At 56.4% G+C, this 6,296-nt stretch overlaps 1 protein-coding gene across 2 annotated transcripts in view; it reads left to right on the forward strand.

Moving 5' to 3' along the window:
- The first annotated feature begins 654 nt into the window (after window positions 1-654).
- SATB2 (SATB homeobox 2) overlaps window positions 655-6,296 on the forward strand; it is a 190,481-nt gene continuing 184,839 nt past the window's right edge. The window contains exons 1-2 of one of the 2 annotated variants that reach the window (XM_029934145.1): window positions 655-675; window positions 4,246-4,327. The gene's annotated coding sequence lies outside the window, so the exon portion shown is untranslated. Of the gene's footprint in view, window positions 676-4,245; window positions 4,328-6,296 lie in introns of those variants that run through there. The other variant, XM_029934144.1, reaches the window with a different exon arrangement.

Here is a 6,296-nt window from a genome sequence, read left to right on the forward strand (position 1 = left end):
ACGGAGCTCCGGGACGCAGCGAGCCGGCGGCGCGGCTCCGCGGCGGGTGCGCCCGGGCACCGGCCCCTGCGGCCCCAGCTGCAGCGCGGGTGTGGTCGCCGCTCGGCTGGCGTCCTGCAAGAGTGCGGCCGATGGCCGCCAGGCGTGACTGCTCAGGCCTCCAGGGCTCACCCCTATTTTTTGTGGGGCTAGGAGTTTTGCAATTGGACAGACACCAGGTGAATTTACACCTTTCCGCGTCGTTGTCCCTTTCAGCAACTGACAGTCCCAAAATTGTGAGTGTGTGTGTGCGTGCGCGTGTGAACAGCTGAATTTATTAAAAATAAGCCCCAGCCTGCCCCCTCAAGTCCTCTGAGCCCGACGTGGGGCCTCTCAAATCCTGACGTAGTACCGGGGCAGCTCGAGGTGATGCCTAGCTCAGCTGGGCTCGGCCGCCGGGCCCCGAGGCAAGGCACTGCGGGGCGGGGAAGGACCGAGCCCCAGCACACCGATGTCCCAGACACCCGGGCGTTAACTCGGGGGTCAAGGCTCAACGGACGAAGGGTTTCCGTGGGGCTTCGTGAGACGGAGAGAGCAGGCGAGACAGCAGCCCAGGAAACCCTCTAGGTTCCCCGCCCCTCCAGACTGCTTCGGGCCGCCACATAGACCGACTACCCGCTTCTTCCTCGGTCCTCAGTAAGTGCTTGGCACCTCGGGTCCCGCAGCAGGCGTTCTCGCTCTCTCCCGCGCTGTTCGAGACCAGCGCGGACTCAGTGTCGCTAAACGTTCCCGGAGCTGATCGAGCTTGGGCCGCCTCGGACCAGGCTTCCTGGGCTCTCTAGCCCCGGCAGCGGGTGGGCGCGAGTTTCAGCACGCAGGCTGCCCAGCCTGCAGTCTGGGGCACGGGTGGGGTGCCGTGGCCTGGACTTTCCAGGTACGCTTTTTCACTACCAGGGGTTGGGGCGCCGAGGTTTTGCTTGCTGGGCTGGTTTTGGTGGAGCATTGTCGGGTTTGGCCTGGGCTGGGGACCTGCCCATCCCCCTGCCGCATCCTTAACCTGTGGACTTGAGGCAACGCGGAAAGGCAGGCTCCGGAAAGCGGCGGGCTGAACGGGCGCCGCACGTTTCGGCCGCAGCCCACGCGGTGGCGCTGTCGGGAGAGGATGCCTTATCTCCGGTCTGGGACCCTGGCGGTGACCCGGGGTCCGCGGCGACGGGGACGAGTGGAGGTCGCGGGGTTCTTCGCCGCTACCTTAGGCCCCGGGATTAGAGATGTGACAGACCACTTTCTCCTCGCTCAGTGTTTCCAGACCGAAAATGCAGCGAGTCAGGAGCGGGATTCCAGGCTTAAACCCAGGCCGATAGGGATTGGGGGCGGGGAGGCAGCCGCAGCTCCTTTAGCGTTTCGTGTTATCCCCTTTGGCCTTGTTACCGGTCCTTTAAAGTCGATTTCTATTTTTACGAAAACTAGATTAGCGGGGCAGCCATTCTCTCCTTGAGATGCCGCAGGAGATCCAGCTATTAAGCTCTTGACTCTGAAAAAGAGTGAAAGATTCAAGAGCCCGGGGGCGTTGTCTTGGGTCGGTGGAGTTGTGCTCGGAGCCCGCAGGCCCTCTGCCTTCCTGGGCCTCCCGATCCGCGGCCGCGGAGGAAGCACTTCCACACCTCCAAACCAAAGTCTCCTTTACCTTCAAGACACCCTTCACTTTCCTCACCCAGGGCAGGCGGTGCCACCCCCGACGAGTTCTCCCACCCTCTACGTTTGGAGTCTCAGTGCACAAGGCTTCCAGTTCTCGCCCGAGGCTGCTCCTGGGCAGACCTTTGCGTGTCCTCTCCCGCCCTCTGGGCCTCTGCATTGTCTGTTCCCGATTCCGGATCCTCAGACCTCCTGGGTGCTCAGCTCACCATCTAACACAAACTAATTGCCCACCACCCAGCCCCAACCAGACTTCTCCCTGGGACGCTTCTCTCCGTCGGGCCGCAGGGGCTCGTTCCCTTGCGGATGGGAGCAGGACCTTCACCACCCCTACCTTAGGCGGCCCGACGGCTTCCTCACCGCTCCGCCCCCGCCCAGGCCTCAGAGCTGCTGGGGGAGCCAGGAGTAATATATCTTTGCCTGGCGCGGGTTGGGATTGTCCGGCTCTGATGCCAAAGAGGAAGGCGTGCGGATAACGAAGTAAGTGTCCCCCGCCCCCTGCGCTCCGGTCAGTCCCCAGACGCCCCGGAGCAGTCTGGGAAAGGGCTCGAGCCCACCCTAGTTGATCTGCCCTTTTAGGCGCATTCCCCTGGGGCGTCCTGGCCTCGGGCCCTAGTCCCCTTGGCACATCCAGTTTCCAATCCAAGCGTGGGGCAGTTATGCGGTTCGTGAAAATGTTGGTCGCCCAACTCTCCCCGGACAGTCCGCGGCGGAAATTGGCTTCAGAACTGGTGTGGGCTTCATTTGAGAGAGACGCTTTCCTCCCGCCCTCCTCTCGCCCCCAGCAGAGCAAGCCCGGGGTGGGGGTGGGGGCGCGAAGAGGGGAGGGAGAGGCAGGCCTGCGTGGGTTCCTAGAAGCCAGAGAAGGCTTTCGACGCTGGCAATACCCGTATAGAGTTTTTCTTGTGTGTGCGAGAGTGGAGGAGACGCGGCACAACTTTCCCGTGTTCTCTAAGAGGCAGAGCCGGGAGGGCCTCTTTGCCAGGGTGACCAGACCCGAAATTCAGGCAGCCTGGGATGGATGCTGGGCCCTCAGAGGTCTGGGTAGTCGGGCCGAGAGCCGGCGTCCCGTGCCGGACAGCCGGCACTCCACCCCCGGGCAGTCGGGCCTAGGCCGTCCTGAGCGGTCACTGGGTAAGGAAGGTTGGCCAGCGCCAAAAGCTAGCGCGGTGGGAAGAAACCTCGAAGTGGAGAGAGAGAGAGCGAAATCAAGAAATGTCAGTAAAAGTGCAGGCCATCAAAGGAGAAGAAAGGCCTGACAAGAGATAGAGAGAAGAGGGGAGAACACGGAAATTAGAAAAAACATGGATATTTAAGCCCAGCGCATAAAGATCCGTTGATTTTTAAAATAACAAATCTCAGTGTGATTATGAAAGACAGGCGACCTTTGACTAAATGACATGAAAAAATTGGGGGAGGGGGAGGAGAGGAGAAGACGTCTAGTAGATTCCTGACAAAAAACGTCAGTGAGAAGCAAATTGAGGGATAAAAATGTCCACAAACGTGAGCTTTATGCTTTGAGCACTGGAGCAAACTATCTGTGCAAAAATGCGTTTTGGATCAAATTATTTTTTAAAAAAAGTAATGAAAACCAATTCTTTTCTTGAGTGTGATTTTGTTTTAAAAATGTTTGGAAATAAACCACTTGAGGAATATAAAACGAAACCAAACAAAACTTTTGATTCGTAATTTATTTACTGTTTTAAAAAGTAGAAAATCTTAGCAAAAGATAAAAACGTTAGAATTTCTTATTGTCAAAATTAAACATGCTGAAAATAATTGCTTACTTCAGTTGAAATTAGGTCAATACAAAAATCGTGCAGTAAAAAGCTTATGTAATTTGAAACAGAAAAGGCCTTAACAGGGACAAAATCAAGGGGGAAAACTCTGCACATCGGGCATATATCATAAAACTTCCTAGAGTTCTCCTTTTTTTAAAATGAAAAGAAATTTGTAAACTGTGTTACTAAATATAAATCTACAAATATTAAAAATACATTTCTGGTAAAAAAAACCCCACAGTTTTTGATATTTTCCTTTATGTTACATGCACCTTTATATATCTTGAGTTCTTTTGCCCCAAATGATAGCTTTGTTCATTATCAAAAACGGACAAGAAGAAACTCCAATAATGAGAAAATCTATTAATTTAAAAAGGGTGCAGAATCTGAAAACAAACTAGCCATAATGTACATTTAATTGTACTTAATTGTATATTTTATTTAAATCACCCTTCTCAGGGGTTTAATAATTTAGAATCAATAGTTTCTTTCAAAACATAATAAAATATTTACACTTTATAAAATATTAACCCATTAACAATACCGCTGTGTTGTTTATAAGAGTGTGACTGAAGTCTCCTAAGCATGCTGTTGACATAAGCATGTGAGGTTAGCGAAATGATCCTTCGCAAAATGTAAATGAAGTTCTTCAGACAGTGGTGTTTATAAAATAGCTCATTAATGACTTAAGATTGAATCGCTCCAACCATTCGCATCATCAGATATAATAATAGTGACGAATCAGACAGGAAAGATCCTGGCTAAACCATTTGCATTTTTTTTTTTCCAGAAGTACTGAAGTCCTAATATCACCATTTCTTCTAAGTTCCTGGACACTGATCCGGAGGAGGATTCTGCAGTTCAACACCAAGGTAAGGAAAGAAACAGCATTATTATCGTTGTTAAGATATTTGTAAGAATTGCGTCTCTCCCGTTTTGAAAACGGGCTCAAACTCTGACAGTGGTAGTTGTGTTTTGCAAAACCCCCTTCCCATTCCGACGTGAAACTACAGATTAAAAAAAAAAAAAGTTTGTTGATCAAACTTACAGTTTGTTTCTTTGCAGCCAAAAACCTTTTAGCTACCACCACGAGTTGGTTTACTCGAGCCACTTTGTTCTCACAGACTTCGAATTGTGCATTTTCTCTAACCCGTTCGCTCAGGGAAGTGGGGGAGATGGGATTTGAGGAATAAAAAGCAAGGAAAAGAAAATGCTGCCTAAAACTCCCAGGTGGCTCCCCGAAGATTTCCTACCAAGCTCGCTTCCTTTCTCGGCTGGGCACCGACAGCCTCCCGGGTCGCCTAGGACTCCTAGACTTGGTCCTAGGCACTTGGTGGGCGGCGCCTGGGTGCGGGATTCTCCGGGATCTGGGCGTTGAGCCTTAGGCCGGGGCAGGTTTAGTTTCTGGGACCCTTTCTCTTCCAGAGGCTCCCCCGCCTCCCAGGCCTCTGCTTTTGAGGGAATGGCTGCGCGCACGCCGCCCACCCGGTAGGTGCGGCGAGTGGACGGCGGCCTACCACCGGGCACACTAGGCTGACGAGGCTTCCCACTGTGTGTGCACCAGCCCGAGATGTCCAGAATTACCCCCCGAACGCGTTTCCCAAAACCGAATTTAGTTTGGCCCTCTGGCGCCGCCGTACAGCCAACACTTCTTAAGGGGGACTGGCGGCTCCGGCAGCGAGACGGTCGGGAGTCCTCCGGGTCCAGGGGTTTAGGTCGGAGACACAAGGTGTGCGTTAGGGATTGGAGGTGTCGCCAGCAGAGGGGCTTCACTGGCCTCCAGGCGGGCGGGGACGCGTCCTCATTTTCCCGCCACAGGTCCCGACTGCGAAAGTAAGCCGGCGCCCCGGGCGGCTTGCGGGGGCCGCGGCCCCTGCCCACGTGCTTTTCTTTAAGGAGGTCCCGCACCCTAGCGGGACCTCAGGGACCAAAGCGCGGACGGAGCTCGGCCTGCTCGGCTAGTGCCCGCGCCACCTTAAATGAGCACCGCGGCTGGAGTCGGGCTGCGGGCGGCCGCGGCCGCGGGAGTCGGCAAAAGTTTGTGGCTCAGTCGCACCTTCGCGGGACCTGCTGTGGACGCCCCCGCGCGGCTTCCCCCGGGACGAGGAGACCAGGTTCCCACCGCACACTCTACCCGCGTTCGAAGCTTAGTGCCTGAGACGCCTGGGGTCCCAGGAGTCCCAGACCCGCAGCCGGAGCACAGGCAGCCCCACCGCCCTCACTGCCTCCGCGTCACGGCCTCCAGGCGGCCCGGGCTGAGCTGCTCGAGATGTCGCCGGCGCTTCGAGCGCTCCAGGGACGTCAGCCAGGGATGCCCCCCGCCCTGCGCCCCCCACGCAGCCCCGTCTCCTGTCCCACTCGCAGCCCGGCCGGCAGCGCTGGTACTCCTGCCACTCAGGACACCCGGGCTATTGTTCTGGACCCACAGCCGCGCCGGCTCTGAGGGAGAAGCGGCCTTCCCCGCGCGTGCGGCGGCGCAGCGGGCCCGGACGGCCGGCTCTGCGCGAAGGGGGAGCTCACAGGCGTCGGGAAAAGTTGCTTGGAGGGGCGGAGGCGGTGGGTGGTGGGCGGAGGCGGTGGGTGGGGGAGGCGATAGCCCTCCTATCTCCAAAGTCGAAAGTACTCCGCGCAGTTAGCAGAACCGCGAGCCGAGGCAGCCGTGGTTGCCTGCTGCGCGTCGGTCTGCGCCTCCGCCGGGAAACGAGGCAACCAGCGCCTGCCGTGTCGCCGCCGCCTCCGCGCCGGGACGAGCGCGCCTCGGGGCTGGGCGAGGCGGCCGCGCCCTGGACCCGCCACCAGGAGGAGGACCAGAACCGAGCCCCAGCACCCGCCTGCACCCGG

Source organism: Suricata suricatta, chromosome 3 (genome assembly GCF_006229205.1).
Source record: "Suricata suricatta isolate VVHF042 chromosome 3, meerkat_22Aug2017_6uvM2_HiC, whole genome shotgun sequence".
NCBI classification, from domain to species: Eukaryota; Metazoa; Chordata; class Mammalia; order Carnivora; family Herpestidae; genus Suricata; species Suricata suricatta.